Source organism: Humulus lupulus, chromosome 1 (assembly GCF_963169125.1).
Source record: "Humulus lupulus chromosome 1, drHumLupu1.1, whole genome shotgun sequence".
Lineage (NCBI taxonomy): Eukaryota > Viridiplantae > Streptophyta > Magnoliopsida > Rosales > Cannabaceae > Humulus > Humulus lupulus.
The window spans coordinates 256,385,704-256,408,168 of record NC_084793.1 but is presented as its reverse complement, the minus strand read 5'-3'; the positions used below and the strand labels follow the sequence as shown (position 1 = coordinate 256,408,168).

Genomic DNA, 22,465 nt, shown 5'->3' with positions numbered 1-22,465 from the left:
CATTTACAATGCGTCAAGTCTATAGCGACCACATGTCATCGCTATAGCGAGTGAAATTTTGACTGAAATTTTTGGCAATCCACTTTCTCTCCATTTTTTTGGGACCCTATAGCGATGACATGTTGTTGTTATAGACTAAAATTTTAACTGCTCACTCAATTAAATAGGTCTCTATATAGGGACTGAAAATTGACAACCAACTTTTGGCGGTCAAGTTCCCTCCGTACCCTATAGCGATGACATCTTGTCTTTATAGACAAGATATTTCCCTCTTTTTTTCTACGAGGACTCCACGACGACGACTAGTTGTCGTTGTAGAGTCAGTTCTCGCAGCTTGTTCCCTCCAAATTCCTGGTACCCTACCAGGAATTTGGAGAGTCGTTGTAGGGTACCAGGAATTTAGAGGGTCTGATCGTGTGTTGTTCACGACCCTACAGCGACGACATGTCGTTACTATGGCCTATTTATTTTAATAAATTAAAAATATGAATTATTCGTGGATTTTGACTACATACAGCGACGCCTTTAGCATCTTTGCAATAGATGCCATCGCTGTAGAGTCCTTTTTTTTAGTGTAGTATGCATTCAATGATCAAACCCATCATAAAAACTCATCTTTCCCTTTGTTTGGTAGAGAAGAAAAGAGAAAAGAAAGAAAGTGTAGAAGAGAGAAAAATGAGATATTAATTTGAAAGAAAATGAGAAGGAAGAGAAAAGTGATTAGAAATATTTTGAATGGGTTCAACTAATTTTTTTCATCTCCAAAATGGAGAGAGAAGTTTTATATATACAAGGGAATGTCATTACTAAATTATTTTTCTCTACACAAGCATTATAACAATAATTTAAGGATAGTATAGTAATTTCACAATAAATAAATTATATTTCCTTCCCACATACCAAACAAATATCAAGAAAATATACTTTCCTTTCTGTCTCTCCTATATTCTATCTTGTATGTTTTTTTTTTCTCTTGCATTTTCTTTCACCCATACCAAACATGTTGTAGGATGTAGATATCTATGAGGAATCAATTAGGATTTTCTGTAATTTGGTTCAATTGCTTTGGACCAACAATCTTCAAACCTCCAATTAGTGGCACAATTTTTTCTTTTGTCTTGATTATTGCCAAAAACATTGAGTCTATAAATCACCACCATTCCAAATAAGATCCCAACATCAACCCATTTGGAATAGCCTAACTCCACTTTCCAAACACTCCTTAGAATTTCCTCACCACTAATAGTGGGGAACCCTCCTGCTTGCTTACTTGGAAAAGTCAATCCTTGAAACTCATTCTTGTAGAATCCTTGGTTTGCATACTTGTGGAATGCAATATAGTACATTGGATACTTCCAAAAGGGCTTAGGAAGTTCATTTGGTAAGCGAAAAAAGCCACCGTTTAACATCATAACACCTTGGATTCCAGCACCTGTGATGATCCCCATTAGGAAGTCTGGGACTATGCTTGCCACAATCATCATAAGAATCTCAACCAACATCATGCATACAAAGAGCATGATTGAAAAGTAGGCAAAATGTTCAATGCTCTTTTGAAGTCCCACAAGGTAATAGGCTATGGCTCCTGGGATTACAGATATGAGAAGCAGGTAAGGTATTGAAGAAAAAGTGTTACCCACTACAAATGAAGCCACTCCATAGTGCCCATTTAGTCTTTCTCTCCCAAATAACTAATTAAGAAATGAAAATTATAAAATAAAGTTAGTTTACAATAAACAGTCTAATTATGTTGTAATTTTTAACTAATATGTTTTGGAGTTTCTATACATAGTAGTATAAGCTATTGTTGGCCGCTTCACAAACCAAAACCCTATTAGTGTATAAAATAAATAAAATTTTCTAACATGAACTTGTTATGTGACTAACCTTCATGTCTTCTACAAAAGATGGGAATCCACCAATGGCCATGAAAGTCAAAAATGCTGCTACAAACATCAACATTGCTCCTCTAGCCTTAAAGTGAACAATGAAAAGCCATACAATTTAGTATTCAATTACCTAACAAAGCAATAGAGTTTTTCATAGTTCTTTGATGATAACCAGGTGTATAAATTCAAATTACCTGTATTGAGCCATAACTGGAGCCAATGTCATGAAAGATGGTTCCTACACATAAACACAAGGCAATATAGATTGCCAGACGAAGCCAGTAGTAACCAAGATCGCGGTACATGTTCACAAAGGATCTCCTTGTGAGAACAAGGCACTGGGTGATGAAACTTGCTTGGCTTCCCTTCTTCTCTACACTCCTTTCTTTCTGTAGATTAGAGAAAAAGAAAGCAATTTTCATTAGCTAATTTTACATGGACTATATTTTCTATTAGTGATGCTATAAATTTACCATCTTTAGCAGCATTCTAAACCATGGAAAAGCTATATATTTATATATATATATTATTTACCTTTTGGCGTATCTCGAAAACTTGTTGCTTAACTTGTTTAAAAGTTTTAGAAGACTTGTAGGACTTCACAAGAGTGTCAATGGCTTTTTCAGTTCTTGCATTGCTGCCATAACCTTGCTCTAAGTCCTACATTACCAATAACAATATGCTTACTAAAAAAAATTGTAAGTTTATGTTTTGTACATAGTCTCAATCTTTAACAAAAAAACTGATCAAACAAAATATATAGAAAACTACTTTTATGTAAAAGACTCACAACAGCAAAGTCCTTGTTGATAGTTCTGAGGTAGTGATCAGATGGGTTTCTTAATGATGGGCAAGGAAAGCCATTTGAAGTAAAAAACTGCAACATATTAGTATTATTGATTAATTTCTCGTTAAATAAATGATCATGAAGGCCTTTTCAGAGGAAGTATAATATATGACCAACTCTTGGTTAGACATACCTCTTCTGCCATTGAAACAGGACCAAAATAAACAGTTCTACCAGAGGAGAGAAGGCATAAATTATGGAAAAGCTCAAAAACTTCACTGCTTGGTTGATGAATTGACGCAATAACTGTCCTTCCATCTCGACGCGCAAGATTAACAATGCGGCTCATGACATGGTAAGAGGCTGCACTATCAAGACCACTAGTAGGCTCATCAAGGAAGAGAAGCTTTGGCCGAGTCAAGATTTCGATACATATGCTTACTCTCCTCATTTTTCCACCACTGAGTCCTTTTACATTCCAACCTCCAATTCTTGTGTCTATTGACCCTTGCAAACCCATCTCTCTTATAGTTGTCTCGGCTCTTTCTCTCTTCTCTGATCTTGCAATTGAATTAGGAAGTTGGAGCTGTGCTGAGTAGTAAACAGCTTCTCTGACTGTTAGCGTTTTCATTAAAGTATCATCTTGTGTTACGTAGGCCTAATAAAATCATGGTAAGTCAAGAAAACAAATGTATTTGTTAGCTTTAGGTGGATTCACATGGTTTTCTAGTGGATTTGTGATATGTTATAAAATGCGATATACACATATATACAATTTTGAGTGATTACTTCTTCACGGTGGTTACATTTTTTTTGTGATTTGTTATAAAGGTTTTTATTAGGAGTATTCGTGGTGCAGGTGGTGCGGTTTTTATCTAATTTTTTGGACCGCATCGCATATGCAGTTTGAGCAATTTTGCAAACAGCAACCCGCACCGTATAGGCCTCAACCCCCATAAACTGCGCTACATTTTTACGGTGCGGTGCAATGTGGGCGGTTTATACTATTACCAAATAATTTAACAACTAAACATTATAATTAATAAAGATTCATAATAAATCTCATAACTAAAGAGTGTTTAACAAAACAATTAAATGTACAACAAACTAATAAACTTGTAGTAAAGCAATAAAAATACAACAAACTAATAACAGAGAAAAAATGTAATATAGAAGTAAAGTTTTTAATTAAATAGGAATATTTTTATATTAAAGTAGAATATGTGTTAGTATCCTATAAAACAATATATATTTATAGACTATATAAATATTTATACATTAATTTTAAATGTAATAAAATTAAATATATATATAAAAAGTTAATATATATAATGATATGCATGGCGGTGCGGTTTGAACCACATTTATAAAATTTAAAACTGCAAATCGCACCACACTGCACGGTGCGCAGAAATGCAAACCGCAACCGTTCCGCGAATGGTTCCAAACCGTAAATTATGGTGCGGTGCGGTGTGGTGTGGGCAGTTTGTGCGATGTAGACAGATTTGTGAACACTCCTAGTTTTTATAGGTTATCAAAATATAAATTTATATTTTTAGATTTTACTTTTAGAATTAAATTAGACTTTAATCCTAATTTAATTATTATTGTAGTTAATAATTGCATCAATTAGCCTTCATTTAATTAGTCAGTAAATAGTTTCAATAGTATTCTTAACTTTTTTTTTTTGAAAGGGTATTCTTAACTTTATTTACTCTGTCAAAGTAGCTTAGTACACTGTTTTTAAGGGATAATTATTTAGTAACATCTCTAAAAACATCACACAAATAATTTTATGGATAACATCAAGATCTTTCCAAGATCTTTAAGTCCACGAGTCCCTCCAATGAAACCATTGATAATGCCATTAGAGGGATCCAACCTAGAATAACGGAGGAGATGAATGAGAATCTGCTGGGCAGGTTCACAGAGGAGGATGTCGTCACGGCGGTCAGGGGCATGAATCCTATCAAAGCCTCGGGGATCGATGGTTTCCCCGCCCTTTTTTTTCAGAAATTTTGGAGTTCAGTTAGGGGGGATGTCGTGAATGTGTGCCTGAAAGTCCTAAATGAAAACATCCCTCTCCAACAGCTAAATGAAACTCTGATTACTCTAATTCCAAAGGTGCCTAAAGCAAAGAGAGTAGAGGAGTACCGGCCTATTAGCTTGTGCAATGTGGTTTATAAGATAGTGTCGAAATGCTTGGTTGATCGCATGAAAAGCTCATTAACAGTGGCTGTCTCAAATTCTCAAAGCGCTTTCATGATGGGTAGGATGATACATGATAATGCGATAGTTGGATATGAGGGGCTCCACTGCATGAGGAAGGATCGGTTTGGGAATGGCAAGAAGTTGGCCTTAAAACTGGATATGTCTAAGGCTTATGATAGAATTGAATGGAGATTTGTGGAGCGGCTGATGCTAAAAATGGGATATCACAAAGAGTGGGTAATGAAAATCTTGGGGTGTATTACGTCAGTTTCCTTTTCCTTCCTGCTGAATGGGGAAATCAGAGGTAATGTGTCTCCAGGACGGGGCCTCCGCCAAGGCGACCCCCTTTCTCCTTTCATTTTTGTCCTTTGTGCGGAAGCGCTCTCTAGCTTAATCTGGGAAGCTGAGCAGAATAATCTCATAGAGGGTCTTAGCTTCGGAAGAAGGGGGGTTAAAGTCTCCCATTTGTTCTTTGCGGATGATAGTATTATGTTTCTTAATGCGAACACTGATGAGTGTAGAACGCTGAAAGATATCCTCCGTTGTTACACGACCGCCTCGGGTCAAAAGATCAACTTCAGCAAGTCTGAAGTTTGTTTCGGCAGTAAGGTGGAGGAGGGAACCAAGAAAGAGATAGCTGAGTACTTGGAGGTTCAAATTACGAACCATTTTGAAAGGTATTTGGGCCTTCCGGGGCTGGTTGGCAAATCAAAAAAGGAAACCTTCAAATATATCAAAGCCCGCATCTGGAATAAAATTAAGGGCTGGAAGAGGTCTTTGTTCTCTGCAGCTAGGAAAGAAGTGTTGATTAAGGCAGTGGTGCAGGCGATGCCGAATTATGCTATGAACTGTTTCAGACTCCCCTTAAACCTGATTAATAGCATCCATAGCATAGCTGCCAAGTTCTGGTGGGGTTCTTCCAAGAAAAAAAGGAGAATACATTGGTGTAAATGGGAAATGCTATGCAAAAGAAAAAGCAGAGGAGGCTTAGGATTTAAAGATATGGAACTCTTCAACAAGGCTATGATCGCTAAACAATACTGGAGACTAATGAAGTACCCCGACTCCCTTGTCGCAAAAGTCATTAAATATAGCTACCATGGAAACTGTGATTTTTTGCAGGCTAAGTTAGGCGCTGCCCCGTCCTTCATTTGGCGGAGTCTCCTCTGGGGGCGGCAGATCATCGAAGCTGGGACACGATGGAGAATAGGGCCTGGAGAAGAGGTTCGAATTGTTGAGGATAAATGGATTCCAAGGCATGTTCGGTTTGCTCTTACGGAGCAACTCGAGCTTCCTCCGGGACTCAAAGTCATTGATCTGAGGGGAGCGGAAGGGGAGTGGGACGAAGACTTTGTTCGTAGTATCTTCAGTAAGGACGATGCGAATAGCATCTTGAGTATAATCCCTGGGCCCCTGGAGTCTAGAGACAAGAGGATTTGGCACTACAACCAAAATGGCGAGTACTCTGTGCGAAGTGGCTACCAAGTGGCAATCCGGGAAAGAGAAATGGTAGAGGGGTCGGACATGAGTGAAACGGAAAGCTGGTGGAAAAGAGTGTGGAGTCTGAGTGTCCCTCCGAAAATCAAACATTTTCTCTGGAAGCTAAGTAACAAGTGGCTTCCTACTAACAGTGTGTTATTTTGCAGGAAACTGAGGAAAGATTATGACTGCTGCAGGTGTGGAGGGAATAAGCAGAGAGAAGATTGGTATCATGCAATTTGGAGCTGTCAAGGAAACAAACAGGTCTGGAAGGTGGCGGGGTTTAGCAAGATCACTAAAAGGAGGAATTTGGAAGACCCGATATCCTTCCTTTCCAGAATCTCTTCTCAGCTCCCCAAAGATAGATTTGGTTTCTTTAGTGTTCTAGCATGGCAGTGTTGGAAGAGTCGAAACAATAGCATATATAAGAGGTGGAACCCGGAGGCTACTGCGATGGTGGACTGGGCAGCCAATTACCATACCGATTTTGTTAAAAGTCGGAGTGCAACTCCCCACAATTATAGCTCCAGTCACGAAAGGTGGACGGCCCCTGCTGCTAATGAGCTGTTGATCAATGTGGATGCTGCCACTAACAGGGGCCATGGCTGCTGCAGCAGCGGCATGGTGATCAGGGACAGTGAGGGCAAGGTTATTGCGTCCAAAAGCACTCTCATTAACTGTGCCCACGAACCGCTTGTGGCCGAGCTGATGGCCATTAAACACGATATTGAGCTATGTAAAAGGCTAAAGCTGCAGGGGGGGATGGTAGTTTCAGACAGTAGTTTAGCAGTGGGTATGCTTAATAGACCTCCAGAAGAGAGTGGGGATCTTGATTTACTGGTGGCTGCTATTAGAAGGGAAGCAGAGGATCTCAAAGTCTTCTCTGTTCGTTATGGCCCAAGATCTTCGAACGTTGTGGCTCATCTGACAGCGAAGTATGCTATTCGGTACCAAGTCTCTGGTTTTTGGGAAAGAGGAGCTCCTCCTCTAGCGTATCGGGCTCTGGCTACAGATTTGGCTGGCCTGGGTGGCCGACCCTAGGTTGCCTTGTTTTCTCTGGTTTCTAGTGTATTTCTTCTCAAAAAAAAAAAAAAAAAAAAGTACTGTGAGCAAAAAAGAGATGTCATTTGAATAATTTATTATTATTATGAAAACCTCGTCTAAAACATTAGGTTTTATGTTTTTTATTGTCAGAACAAATTTTATGCTTTAATTGGTTCCTATATAACTTTATGTATCCTTTATTTCAATGCTATCTATCCATATTTATATTATTAAGAAAAACTTCACTAATCATTTAAAATGAATAAATGTGTCATTGACGTATCGTCTAGAGCTCATATATAGAAGATATACTATTATATTAAAAAAAAATAACAATGAAAAAAAGATATACTACCGAATCAAGTGTCTACGAAAAATGAAAGACAATTATAAATTTTAATTGTAAAAAAAAAACTGTCCAATACTTTGAATAGAAATTTTAATTTAAGAAACTAGTAACTATTTTTTAATAATAAAATACAATCTTATTATTTTATAGAGATAAAATATTATAAATACATATTATGTGATTAGGTTATTATCAAGTTTTTACCCAAAATTAATCAACTATTAGATTAATTACAATAATTCAATATCAATCCCACAGCTAAAACTAATATAATTATTAAGGTTGTGTTTGGTAAAAAATTTATTTTTGAATTTGTTAAACGCAAAAATAAATTTGTTTCTTTAATTTTAAAAAATAAAAATATGTTTGATAATTATTTTGGTTTTTTGTTTTTAAAAACAAAAAATAATAAATATGTTTGATAACTTTTATTTTTATTTTTTGTCTAACAATATAATGAGGTGTTGATTTAAAGAAAAGAAGAAAAAAAAACAAAAAGGAAAAAACGGTTTAAAAAAATTTTGAAAGTGAAAATTTTTTGTTTTTAAAAGTTAATGAATTTTAATTAAAATTTTTAAAAATAATAAATAAAAATAGAGTTACTAAAAACTATTTTATGTTTAATTTTTAAATTTTTAATTAATTAAATAAAAAATTATTTTTTAATTGCTCCTAAATATTAGTGTTTGTTTGAGAGTTTTTTTCTTACCGAAGTACCATAAGCAAGTGTCTCTTTCTGACCATTGATAAGTATGTCCCCTGTTTATTTGGTTTGTGAACCAAGTCTTCTTGTAATTGAATGAGTATCAGTATGTTATATTATTTTAATAATATAATGTTGATTAAATAAATGTGACAAATAAATTAAGCGTGTGACAAATTTATTTGTCAAATCTTGAAATATATATTTGGATGTACAAAATCTTGTTACAATTTTGTAACTCCCAAAAAAGTATCATATTTAAGTGTGCAAATTGGAGTTACACACTTTGAATTTGATTCTCATAAAGTTACAACATTTTATAGCTATTGTTGATGTCGTTTTTCGTCAACTTAGATAGTGCCTTTGAGCCAACCTAAGCTCAAGTGTCACTCATGCTCAAGTGTTAATAACTGACCAAACCTAGAGTCATGTCAATTTATACAAGTGTACAACCAACACTTGTTATTTTTCAGCTTACTTTTTTCGAGCCTACATTTCAAGACTATTTATTTATTCTCAAAATTTAGGTGTAACATTTTGCTCCCTAAAAAATATTGATATGAATCCTCTGAGAATGAAACTTTTGAACTTCACTTTCGAAAAACGTGCCCACCTACCACACTCGAGTATGGACGCATGTCATTGGGGGATTGCATACCGAGAGTACTTGAGTACCTTCCTATTTGCACACGTCCTTTCATATGACCTTTTTGGCGCCAACTTTTTGGAATCAAACATGGTCCATCGGATCGCATTTTAACCCAAATCAAGGGCTCAGATTTCTCTAACCTTTGACATTCCTTTTGTCTATTTAAACCCTCTCTTCACCTTCTTCTTCTTCACTTTTGCATTTCAACCTTTTAGAAAGAAAAAAATACGAACCAGAAGAAAAACCCAAACCTGTTTTTTTTCTTTGCATGTTCTCCAAACCCAAAAAACAAAGTGCCATTTCCACCTTTGGCTTTATGGGATCGTTCCTGCTATCCCTTCTTCAATCGACGATACCTTCGTACCCACAGTGCACTTTGTGTAAGTTCTCTAATATTTATATATTTTTTTTTTTATCTTCGTGCATGAAAGAAAAGTTGGTCCTTGTTATATTTCTGTGATCTTTACCATACATAGAAGTTTTTTGATTCGTAGGGTGTATAAATTTTGATGGGTAGAAACCTGTTTATGGCGAAAAACTGGTAAAAAATGGCTTCTTTCTGATTAGGGGGTAATCAGATATAGGTTTCATGTAGCTTAAGAAATAAGGTTCTGAATTAGGGTTTTAGCAAACGTATCCCGATAATATCACTTTTTTGGGTAACTGCCCACTTTTTCCTAGAAATTAGGGATACGCTTAACTGACAATAACTCCCCCACATTCTCGAGGGTACACCCTCGATGCCCCGAACTTTATAACAGTTCAGTGTTGGCATTTGAGTTAATCTCGCAATTCGAGCCTTCAGGCTTGATTAATACGATCTCGTTATCTCGAGCTTACAAGCTCGAGTTATCAAGATCTTAATCCTTTCCTCTTCCTTTTTTTATAATGGGCCTTCACATTTTTCTTCCTTGTTAGATGTCGCAGTCTTCTGAGAATTGGTGGGGGCCCGAGCTTGCCATCCCATACCATCTGCCATCTCCCCGACCTGAATCACCTTTTACGCGAAATCAACGGCTAATTTGCAAGCATAAGGTGCGGTGCGAACAAGAAGATAAACGAGCCCATTTTCGATGTCAAATCGATGAGGTTGAAGAGGGGAAGAGAAAGAAGCTTCGAGTGGCGGTATACCCTAATCCGGACCCTGATCCAGCCAATTCAACTAGACCCCAAACTCAAAGTCACCATAGACTATTCTCCCAGTGAACTCTCATTCAGCCTCATGGAGGGTTCATCTAGCCAATCATCTACAACCCCCAAATCCCATTTCCATCCCGGTCTCGAAAAGTTCTTTTTTCGAGGTCGAACACTACCAAAGTTGCATAACTTTGACCCAAATGATTTCTGAGATTCTTTCCTGCCATGGGTTGAAGCTTTCCGGAATATTAGTATGTCGTCCCGCCTGCTCCGACGAGAAGAGCTACTTTGCCCCTAGTGATGGCGATCTTGAGAGGAAGGCTAAGCTCGCGGCCTGGAGTCGCGAGCACTTGCGAGCAGGGGCTTTATTTCCTCTAAAGGACTATTTTCAGAGCTTTCTGGATTACACTGGTGTCGACCCATTCCAAATCCAAACTAACTCGTACATGGTCTTGACCTATTTGAGATAGTTGTACCAGGAGATGAAGTGGGAGGAGCCCAGGACACATGAGATCCTCTATCTCTTTTGCCTCAAAAGCAACCCTTCCCGAGCTCACGGCGGATGCGAATTCTACTACCTTTTGAGCCATCCCAAGGAATAGGGGCTATTCGAGGATATCCCCAATCATCCCCCTAATTTCAAGATCTTCTTTTTTCTGTACGGAATCTCGCTCCCTCTTGCTTCTATTCGTTTCAGCAGATTCGTAAGTGTTTTGCTATGATCCTTACTGATTTGATTTTCCCTTTCACTTTTGGGCCTGATTGACTTACTCAAATCTTGCATACAACCAATTATCATCATCCCCAGCCAACAGACGCCATGAAGGAACATAGGGAAGCTATTCTCAAGCTCCCTTACGGTCGGCGATCCCTCACCTACCTTCTTCACGAAGACAAGCTTCGGCTTTGCAACCTTCTTGGGGAGGGTGAGTCCATTGACAACTTGGGCATTCGTAAATAGAGGAGGTGGGAAGACGTCCAGTGCCCACTACCAAGCTACCCGTGAGAGGTGAACACATGGGCTCGAGCTTGCGTATCCCTATACCTCGCCTAATCAAACCCTCGGGATCAGGTAATGAGGCACAAGACAAGGCCTCAACGAGCTCGCCAGGAGGAGGTAAAATTGGGCTCGACCTATCCATGTGGTCTCCTACTCTTCTTAGATATGAAACTAATGTAATGGTTCTTTTTAAGGACCCCAAGAATAACTTCCTGGCCTGGATGAGGGTAGACCTTAGAGTCTATAGGTTTGATAGTTGGTTAGGAAAATACCAAACAATGTATAGTTTAAACTAGGTTTGGGATGAGATAGTTGTCTAGTACGGTACAAATGATTATAGGGACCTTTCGAGGATGTCCCCTACTTTCAGGGAGGGGAATCCAATAGCTCCGTCAGAAGATAGGGAAATTTCTTGGTCCTCGAGTTCGAGCTCAAATGAGTCTTCTAGTTAGGTTACTAATACTTAGTCATCTTTAATATTGATATGTGTATAATTTTTCTTTTCTCGGCTTAATTGATCTTCTTTATTCTTTTCAGGCGAGATGGATTCTGACCTGGACAACATTTTGGGGATGCCTCCTAAGGCTCGAGGTAGTAAGCGGGGACGCTCCACCTCAAAGAAGGGCAGTCCTCCATCGAAAGCCGTGAAGGTGGCCGAGGATCCTCTCCTCATGACCTCGAAAGCTATCACCAACGAGCCCAAGGTCCAGACTTCTGACGCTACAAGTATGATTGAGGACACTACTCCTGTAACCTCGAAAGCCATCACAAATGAGCCACCGACCACTATGACGTCTCCTCAGAGAAAGAAGACCAATCCTCCTCTTCCCCGCCTAGTCCTTGTTGAGGATAAAGGCAAAAAGGTTGTGGACCCTTCAGTTCCCAAGCCAGTGGGCGCCCCGACCGTGGTCCGACAGTTCGTGGCCACATCCCACATGCAAGAATATCCCCGAGAAAACGTGCCTGGGAGCCTAGGGGCCGATTTATGCTTGGACCTGCTATCTCGGGCAGGCCAATCGTGCAGCAACCTCGACCCCAACGTGTGATGATTTCTGTTGGGGGATAACCAATACGGGCCGAGGATGACCTGAAGGAGGCCAAGGGAGCCCAGGCCAAAGCTGAGGGTCTACTGAAGGAAGACATGGAGGCCAGATCCCGCGCTGAAACATCACTTCAAGAGGTCCGAGATGCCCAAGCCAAGTTCGAGAATGCCCTCAAAGCTTCCCAAGCCAAGCTAGCCTCTTTCAAGGCCAACGTCAACAACCTAAAGGCAGAGCTCGACACCAAGACGATGGATTTTGATGCCTCTAGGGCTGCTATCGATCACTTGAAGGCAGAAACAAGTGTTGCCAAGGCAGAGATCGAACGCCTGAAGGAGGGAAAGAACTCTGCCGTTGAGATCCTCGAGGATGAGAAGAAATGCATGCTCGAGGAATTCAAGGCCAAGAAGGATTGGGCTACCAACCGGGCCATGTACATGATGTGGTCTTTGAACCCCAAGATGGACACCTCATTCCTTCAGGATAAGGAAGAAGAGTTCGTCTCCAGGTGGAAGGCTTGGTTGGCCGAAGAGGAGGTCACAGTTACCACCCTGGACAGTGGAGGCGAAGAGGAGAAAGGCGAGGAAGTCGAATCTGCATCTGGTAATAAAAAATTATTTGTATTTTAAAAATGGTTGCATCCTTTATTACTCCTTTTTTTGTAATTAAGGATTTATTTTGATGCCTTTTGGGCAAAGACAATTAACACTCAAGGTTTGAGTTTGTTTGACAATTTTATATTCTAATGGTAGTTTTTTCTTTTTTACGCTCAAGCTTCTTCCTCGAAACCTTTATGCATATTATCTACCTTTATCATTTTTACTTGATAGTATGTCATATTTCTAGTTCAAAATATTTCGAGCATACTACAAAGTACTTACCTTTGTATTTTTTTATCTATACAAATACTGTCGTGCTTAGGTTTGAAATTCTATGTATTCGTACATAGTTCATTCGATTGCACTTTTCCGACTTCATTATTGTCAAGATCGAATATTACTTTTACCATGTATTTTATTAAAAAGTACTTAGTGGCGTGTAACCTCGTTAGTCTAGTTATATTTTGCTCTTCTATAGTAACTTTTCATCATCCTCAAGTATGGTCTCGAGGTTGCGAGATTGAAACTTATTTGCAAAAATTTCCAGCTCTGTCTCGACTCATGAATTTTTTTGGTTTATCTTCAATTCCAACTTTTAATCATGTTGATTAGAATTTGCTGGTTTGTTCCAGACTTGTTTAATCCATGCTTGGTTAATAATCCAAACATTGTTATTATTTACTTCATGCTTGGTTAACAATCCATACACTGCTATTAGAGTTTATTTTTATTGATGTTATGTTTTTTTGAGTTCATGGTATGATTATATACCACTTATGCCCCCTTAATTTCCTATGATTGTAATCTTAGGTTATTGAATTTTGAGAGCTTGCAAAAAGTATAACAATAAAAATACACAAAACTTTGAATAAAAATTAGTGCTTTATTGATAGAAAGCATAAATTAAATACAAGATGGGTTAAAAGTGAATAAATATCATTCCTACATTACTGATAACAAGGTCATAGATGTTCACCATTCTAAGCTCGTGGGACCAATTCTCCATTCAGTCTCACTAGATTATAAACACCAGGTCGAATGATGGACTCGATTTGATGGTCCTTCCCAATTAGGCCCGAGCACACTCGCAGAGGGGTCTCGTGTGGCCAAAAACACGCGTTTAAGGACCAAATCTCCCAATCCAAATTTTCTATCTCAAACCCTCTTGTTGAAGTATCTTGTAACCCTTTCCTGGCATGCAACATTCCTTAGTTGGGCTTCGTCTCATTTTTGTTCAATTAGGTCTAGAGTTTCTTTGAGCTGGGATTGGTTTGAGGTATGGCCGTATGTCGTGCGTCTTATTTTTGGGATTTCGATCTCAATAGGTAACATGACCTCACAACCATAAGCTAGGGAGAAGGGGGTATGTCCTGTTGAGGTATGCGCTGTCGTTTTGTATGCCCATAGGACTTGCGGTAGTTCCTCTGGCCATCTTCCCTTAGCTTCTTCTAGCCTTTTCTTAATAGAACTCTTCAGATATTTATTTACTGCTTTGACTTGGCCATTTTCCTGTGGATGGGCCATGAAGGAAAATCTTTTGATTATCCCATTCTTTTCACAGAACTATGTGAACAGATCACTGTCAAACTGGGTCCTGTTTCAGATACGATCTTCCTGGGCATCCCGTATCTACAGAGTATATTATTCACCATGAAATCCAGAAATTTTTTTGAGGTGATAGTAGCTAGAGGTTCAGCCTCGATCCACTTTGTAAAATAATCAATAGTGACTACAACATATTATACTCCTCCTTTTCCAGTTGGCAGGGAACCTATGAATTCGATTCCCCATACTGTGAATGGTCATAGATAGCTCATCATGGTGAGCTCAGTTGGTGGAGCTCGCGGTATTGAAGCAAACCGTTGACAATTTTCACAACGCTTAACATATTCGAACGAGTTTGCTTTAACTGTAGGCCAAAAGAATCCATGCCTAATCACCTTTTTCGACAGACTATGCCCCCCGGTGTGATCTCCATAGAATCCTTCATGGATTTCTTCTAAAAAAATTCTTGCTTCGAACAGAGTTACACACCTTAGCAGTGGCATGGAATACCATCTTCTGTACAACTTTCCTTCCAAGATGGTGTATCTTGGTATTTTGTACATAAGTTTCCTAGCCTCGTTCTGGTCTGCTGAGAGACTCCCAGTTTCGAGGTAGTCAATTATGGGGGTCATCCAGGTAGGTTGCGAGTCAATCATGTTGACATTTTCTTCCTCGGGCTCTGTTATACTTGGGGCCGGTAGGAATTCGACCGGCACTACGTTGAGTGTGTTAGCCTCTTTTGTCGTAGCAAGCCTAGCTAGAGCGTCCGCATTTGAGTTTTGCTCCTGTGGAACTTGTTCTATGGCATAGAACTCAAATTCCTCAAACGTCGCCTTAACTTTCTCCGAATAGGCTGCCATTTTAATGCCACAAGCTTGATATTCTCCTAGAACCATGTTAATGACTAATTGGGAATCACTATAGCAGTGAATGGCATTTTCCATGAGCTCGAAAGCTATCCAAAGTCCTGCTAATAGTGCTTCGTACTCAGCCTCATTATTAGACGCTTCATAGCCAAACCGTAAAGCTGAGTGAAAACGATTTTCGTCGAAGTGATGAAAACGATTCCTGCCCCCAACCTATTTTTCATTAGAAGATTCATCGACGTAAAGTCTCCACAGCTCACAATCTGGGGTTATGACTTAATCGTTGGTCATTCTCGTACATTCAACTATAAAATTTTCAAAGGCCTTCCCCTTGATCGTTGTCCTTGAATGGTAGGTGATCTCGAACTGCCCGAGTTCGACAACCCATTTTAGCAATCTTCTGGAGGCCTCGGGCTTAGATAGCACTTGCCTTAATGGTTGATCAGTCAATACATATATAGGATGTGCTTGGAAATAAGGTCGAAGCTTTCGAGGTGCATGTATCAGGCATAAATCCAGCTTCTCCATTAACGGATATCTCGATTCTGCCCCCAGTAACCTTTTACTAACATAGTAAACGGATTTTTTCACTTTCTTATCCTCTCAAACAATTAATGCACTGATTGCATGCTCGGTTGAGGCGAGGTATAAGTACAATACTTCCCCCATGATTGGCTTAGGCAAGATTGGTGGTTTGGCGAGGTGTTTCTTAAGGTTTTAATATGAGAGTTCACACTCGTCCGACCATTCAAACTTTTTACCCCCTCTCAAAAGATCAAAGAATGGAAGGCATCGATCTGTAGATTTCGAGATGAACCTACTTAAGGCCGCCATTTGTCTAGTTAGGCTCTGGACATCTTTATGTTTTCGAGGTGAGGGCACATCTATTAATGCCTTAATCGTATCAGGATTTGCCTCTGTTCCTCGAGAATTCACTATGAATCCGAGAAACTTTCCTGAGGATACTCCGAATAAGCATTTTTGCAGGTTAAGTCTCATATTGTACTTTCGGAGTACAGCGAAGCATTCAGCGAGATCGTCCACATGGTTACAATTATGCTTGGACTTGACTAGCATATCATCCACATAAACTTCCATGTTATTCCCTATTTATTTAGCAAACATCCGATTCACCAATCTTTGGTACGTGGCTCCGGCGTTCTTGAGCCCGAAAGGCATCACAATGTAGCAATACAAGCCTTAATCAGTCATGAAGCTCATATGTTCTTGGTCAAGTGCATGCATGGCGATCTGGTTATATCCAGAGTATGCATCCATGAAGGACATGATGTCGTGACCTGTAGTGGCATCTACGAGCTGGTCAATTTGAGGCAATGGAAAGCAATCCTTTGAACATGCTTTATTGAGATCCGAATAATCAATGCAAGTTCACCACTTGTCATTGGGCTTCAGAACTAGCACAGGGTTGGCTATCGTAGAAAGCATCTCAGATAAACTGATTTGCCTTCAAACTTTTGACCTGTTCTTTTAGGGTTTTCTTCCTTTCATCATCCAAGAGCGTTCTTTTTTGTTGCTTTGAAGGGAAGCTTTTGTCTACGTTGAGTGGATGGATTATAATGTTTGGGTTGATCCCCACCATGTTCGAGTGCGACCATGCAAACACATCTTGATTTTCCCTCACGAAGTGAATTAATTGTTATATCGCATCCTTGGGGATATTCTTTCCTATCTTTACCACCTTAGTGGTATCCTTTTCATCGAGCTCCACTTCTTTGAGCTCCTCTATTAGTCTGAGATCGGCCATGTCCTCTTTTATTTTGGGGTCGATCTCTTCTTTGACTTTGAGGAATGTTTCGCTTATCTCCGAGCTGACAACAAGTGCATGTGCACTTGTTTGGCCCTTCCCTCTCATGGAAATGTTATAACATTCCCAAGCATCCAGCTGATCTCCTTTCAGTGTCCCAATGCCAATAGATGTTGGGAATTTGATGGCCAAGTGCCTAACATATGACACTGCCCCCAGCCCAATTAGGGCTGGTCTCCCGAGCAGTACATTATAGGCTGATGGGGTGTCCTTCACTATGAAATCCATCATCTTTATTATCAAGACTGGATAATCTCCCAAGGTTACTAGGAGCTCGATGGAACCCATGCTAGCTATCCATTCTTCAGAAAAATCCATACAATGTCGTCGCACAGGCTTTCAAGTTTCAAACTATGAGTCCCATCTTTTCCAAAGTGGCCTCGTAAAGGATGTTAACAGAGCTTCTGTTATCTATCAGGACCTGACATAGTCTTTTACTGATGAGTTGGAGTGTGATGACCAGAGGGTCATTGTGGGGGAACTGGACATGCGATGCGTCTTTTTCTGTGAAAGTAATGGATTGAGTTTCAACCCTTTGTTGCTTTGGAGATTGCGGTTCATGTTCGTAGGGAGATCCATTGACCGTCTCGAGCTCGTTGACATATCTTTTATGGACATTTCGACCTGACCCAGCGAGGTGTGATCCTCCAGTAATGGTTACCTCATCCTCCCCATCTATCGAGGGAGGTCAATCGTCCTCCCTGGTACATGTGGTTGTGTTCTATTGGGCAGGCTGTGTAAGAGCTTCCCTCTGTTTGACCGATGCTTGGGTCAGATTTATGTTTCTTACATATTGCCCAAAATATCCTCTCGAGATCAGACCTTCGATCTCGTCCTTCAGTTATCTGTATTCATCGGTGGTATGGCCGACGTATCTATGGAATCTCTCTTTGATTTTTGATTTCGCATTGGATCAGGTTGTCTAAACACTTGATTTTCATTTGCAATAAAAAAAATTCCTGAGTTTCTGTAAGCTCGGTATAAACTGTGTAAATGGAGAAATATTTATCTCCTTTTTCCCCCACCCGCCTCCGAGTTATTCCCTTCATTTTTCTTCCTTTTTGAAGGGTTGTCTCCTGAGGGTCACGACGCTGATGGGGCAACCGAAGTTGAGGTCGAGGTTGAGTTGAATTCATCGTTGTAGTTATAATAGGCTGGGGGTCAGTTTTAATGCTGACCTTGCCTCCTCTACTTTGACAAATGTCTGAGCCCTTTTATTGAACTCAGTTATTGTCCTTATAGGTTTCCTTTGCATATCATCCCAAAGGGGACTTCCTGGCAATATCCCAACTCGTATTGCCATAAGATGACCATTGTCATCGACATTACGGGCTCGTGCCACCTCTATGTTAAATCTTTCCAGGTATCTCTTTAATGACTCTCTCGACTGCTGTCTAAAATTAGTCAAGGCCGAGACTTCAGGTCTGACGACTACCATGACTTTGAATTGTTTCTTGAAATCTTTGGCTAATTGTTCCCAAGACGAGATTGAATGCCTTCAGAACTTGTTGAACTAGTTTTTTGCGGGTCCCATCAATTTGGTTGGAAATAGCATGCACCTTAGCTCATAACCGACGTTGTCGGAACACATTATTGTGTTAAATGTGCTCAAATGGCTGTACAAGTTTGAGTTCCCATCAAAAGGAGCCACATGGGGTATCTTGAATCCATAAGGAAACAGAGTGTTTGATATGTGCGGAGAAAAAGGCTCGAGCTCTTCATCAGAGTTGTCTGCCTTGTCTTTATTCCTCTCATCTTGAAGGAGTCTGAATGCTCTTTCGAGCTGGTTGATTTTTTCTTGGACCAAGTCCACCGGAGGTTGAGCTTGCATTTAGGGCAGCTGGTTATTGTTTGTGAAAACTCCAGCTCCCTGCCCTAGTACAGGGTTATACTGATTCTCGTATACTAGTTGTATGGGATCTTTTTCAGCTATTCAAATGTGCCCATAAATCCGGGTTTGAAGGGTTAGCCTACCCCCGGTTTTGATCCAAATGATCTCGAAGATCAGGGTTGTTGTTCTCATAATTCCCACTATTCCTGGGTTCAGTGTTGTATATACTCACCGACCTACTAATTCCAAACTTCTACTTATGAAACTAACATTTCTCTCTGGTTGTGTGGCTCGATGGTTACGAGATCCATCTTCCACTGCCCCCCTCGCTCCAGTCATTTGTGTCCTTGACATATGGCTTCTCGCTGGCAAGGATGCCCTATGTCCTCAGGAAGTTTCTCATTCACCCCCATGTCCAGGTCGAGCCCTGTCGTTTCTATCTCGGCTACCACTCTGAGAGGGTCTTTGGGGTGCTCTTTCCCCTGTTCGGTTCCCATTAGGAGATGGCTGGGGTGCCTCTTGAACTGGAAATGAGTGCCTTATTGGTGATGGAGGATGCCTTATTGGCAACAGTGGGGGCCTTCCGTTGTTGGGTCTGGAAGGTCCAGAACTGGCTTGGACTGGCTCCGGGTTATTCCTGACAGGCTCGGGGTTATTTTTCTGAGCTATAGAGGGAGCTCAGTTACTCCCCGTTCCAGCAGTTACACTCACCGTTGGGTTGCCAGTAGTAGCATTTTAAGTGTTTCTCCCAGGGTGGCCATTGTTGGTATTTTCCCTAGGCCTCAGCTGGGATTGTTAGGCCCTTTGTTCGGCCATTCTGGCAGTCTTACTCCTGCAGGGACGCCCTCTGGTCCTCTGAGGAGGTGCCTGGGCCTCGACGGCTTGCCTAGCTAATTCCTTGTTACGCTGTGTGGCTTCGACCACTTGTTCGTGTAGTCTGCGATTCTCCAATTCCACAATGAGCACGTATCTTTCAAGATTATAGTATAAATCCTCATCGGGCTTGGGAGTTGGAGTAGGTGGCCCCCTGGAATCAGATGATGCACTTCCTTCATCAGGGCCCTGATCTGCCATGGGCTGCTTCCCAGGATTTTGTGGGTAGTTCTCAGTCTGAGAAGTTCGTTCCTCAGGGATTTGTGGCAATGGTAGTCCACCAGTTCCTGGATTGTTCGTGATGGCCATTAATGCTATGCAGGAGGTTTCAGATTAAACAATACAAATATTTGTTTAATGCTCTCAATGAATGTATCAAATTGTTGACGCCGTTTTTCATCAACTTAGATATGAAGAGCACTAAACAATGTTGTAGAAAAAAAAGAAGAATTCACAAGCTTTTTATGTGGTTCAACGGTTAAAATCTGCCTAGTCCACGAGTCAATATTATTTCTCTCAATACTCTCTCAAATCTTTTTCAGGAAGTAATTTGGCAGAGTATTCTCTAATACAATTTGTGAGTGAGTACAAATGAAATTTCCCAGGCTATTTATAGACCTGGTGGATAGAATATCTTCCTCATATTTCGGGAAGTTACAATCAATCATATAAATTTGATATAAATTCAAATAAATTAATTAATTACATAATATCCCATGATAACAGGGATTTAATTATCTGATAACAATAAATCCCTAAGGAATAGGGATTTCCCAACAGTTGTCGCGTGCAAAATGCATCGCTGAGCTCAATTATAAGGCTAATACGCTTTTGAGACCGATCCAGACTTCGAGCTCATCATTCTAGTCAACCTCCTCCTCATCTAGCGATTTCGCCGAACTCATTCTTTGGAGAAGGTCAGTGTCTTCGAACCTGCAACCTAAGCTCGAACAATGTCACTCATGCTCGAGTGTAATAACTGACCAAACCTGGCGTCATGTCAAATTATACAAGTGTACATCCAACACTTGTTATTTTCAAGCTTACTTTTTTCGAGCCTACATTTCGAGGCTATTTATTTAATCTTGAATTTTGGGTTTAACAACTATTAAGGTGTGATTTTGTAACTTTTTGACTACCATAAATAGTATGGAAGTTACAAAATCATAAAGAATTAATTTGGACGTTTTTTTGTGGCAATTTTGGGTGCCAAAAAGAGTGCGCAAAATAGAGGGACCTGCGTTGCGTCGCCCATTGTGAGGTGATATATCGTCTGGTGGTAGGCGACGCATCGCCTGGCCTGGTACTAGGCGATGCATTGCCTGGTATGTAACAAATGAAATTTTGAGTTGTTTGAAACATTTCCAAACGGTTCAAACAACTCGTATAACTCCAAAATCTTCCATTTAACACCATGAATGTGCAATTGTTGTTCTGTAACAGCCAAAGAGTTGGTGGAGTTTGAAAATCAAAATGTGATCCAAAAGCTCTATAAATAGGAGTCTTATGTTCACTTGAAAGATACACCATTTTCTATCCACAAAGTACGTAGCTAGAAAATACACCAAAATACTTGATAATTCAATAGAGTTATTTCTATTTGAGTGTTCCCTTAGTGCTTAGAGAATAGGAGGAAATAAGCTTTTGGACAAAGGTCTTAAACCTTGTTCAAGTTGGTGGTTCCCACTACTCTACAATTAAGGTGGTGGTCTTGAACCTTATAAGAGTGATCTTCTTATTGTTATTGTTCTTCTTATCTTTTGTTGTTATTCATTCTTCTAGTTTATTTATTTATTTGTATTGTTTATGCTTTGATTTTGTTGACGCCGTTTTTCGTCAACTTAAATCGTAGAGCAATTAAGCAACGTATGCTATAAACTGAATGAATAATGAAGAAAGACAAGAGGGTTTTTACGTGGTTCAGCAGTTAACTCTGCCTAGTCCACAAGTCTATGTTATTAAGGCTTAAAGATTTCTGGCAATTCTTCAGAGATTAATTACCCAGGGCTTATTCTTCAGCCCAAAGAAATCGATCCTTTACAAGCGGTCATTCCTCCTCTATTTATAGGGGAGGTTACAGAGTTCATTCCCACATATTTCAGGAAGATATTCTATATATCAATTTAAATAATGACATTAAATGCAATATCTCCTACATATATGGAAACGTCCCCTAAGAATCGGGAACGGATAGTAGACTAAATAATATCCCTTAAATGTTGGGATTATACAACAATAAATATGTTCATACATAACGAGTTATACCAGATGACTCATCGGATCTTCGAGATCAGCGGTTGACCCTGTGGCTGTTGAGACTCATGGTATTGCTACGAGCTTACCATCCTACTTCAGGACATGCTTGGAGCAGATAGACACTACCGAAGCTATCACACTCGAGCATGCACTTCCCAAGCTCGGACTGTTTAATCCGAAGACAATCAATAACTGATGTATCCTAACGTCGTGTTACTTCGAACTCAAAAGCATCCCGAGGTTACACATCTTCAAGGTCATCATTTTACTTCAGAGATCTTACAGCTGGACCATACAATGCATTCATACATTTCGAGCTCACACCTGACGAGTCCAGTTTTCGAGGTCATATCCTCTGGTCTCGAAATCTGGGTGTAACAGT

At 39.9% G+C, this 22,465-nt stretch overlaps 1 pseudogene; it reads right to left on the bottom strand.

Moving 5' to 3' along the window:
• Positions 1-819: 819 nt before the first annotated feature.
• Positions 820-22,465, bottom strand: part of LOC133831982 (ABC transporter G family member 1-like) — a 36,839-nt pseudogene continuing 15,193 nt past the window's right edge.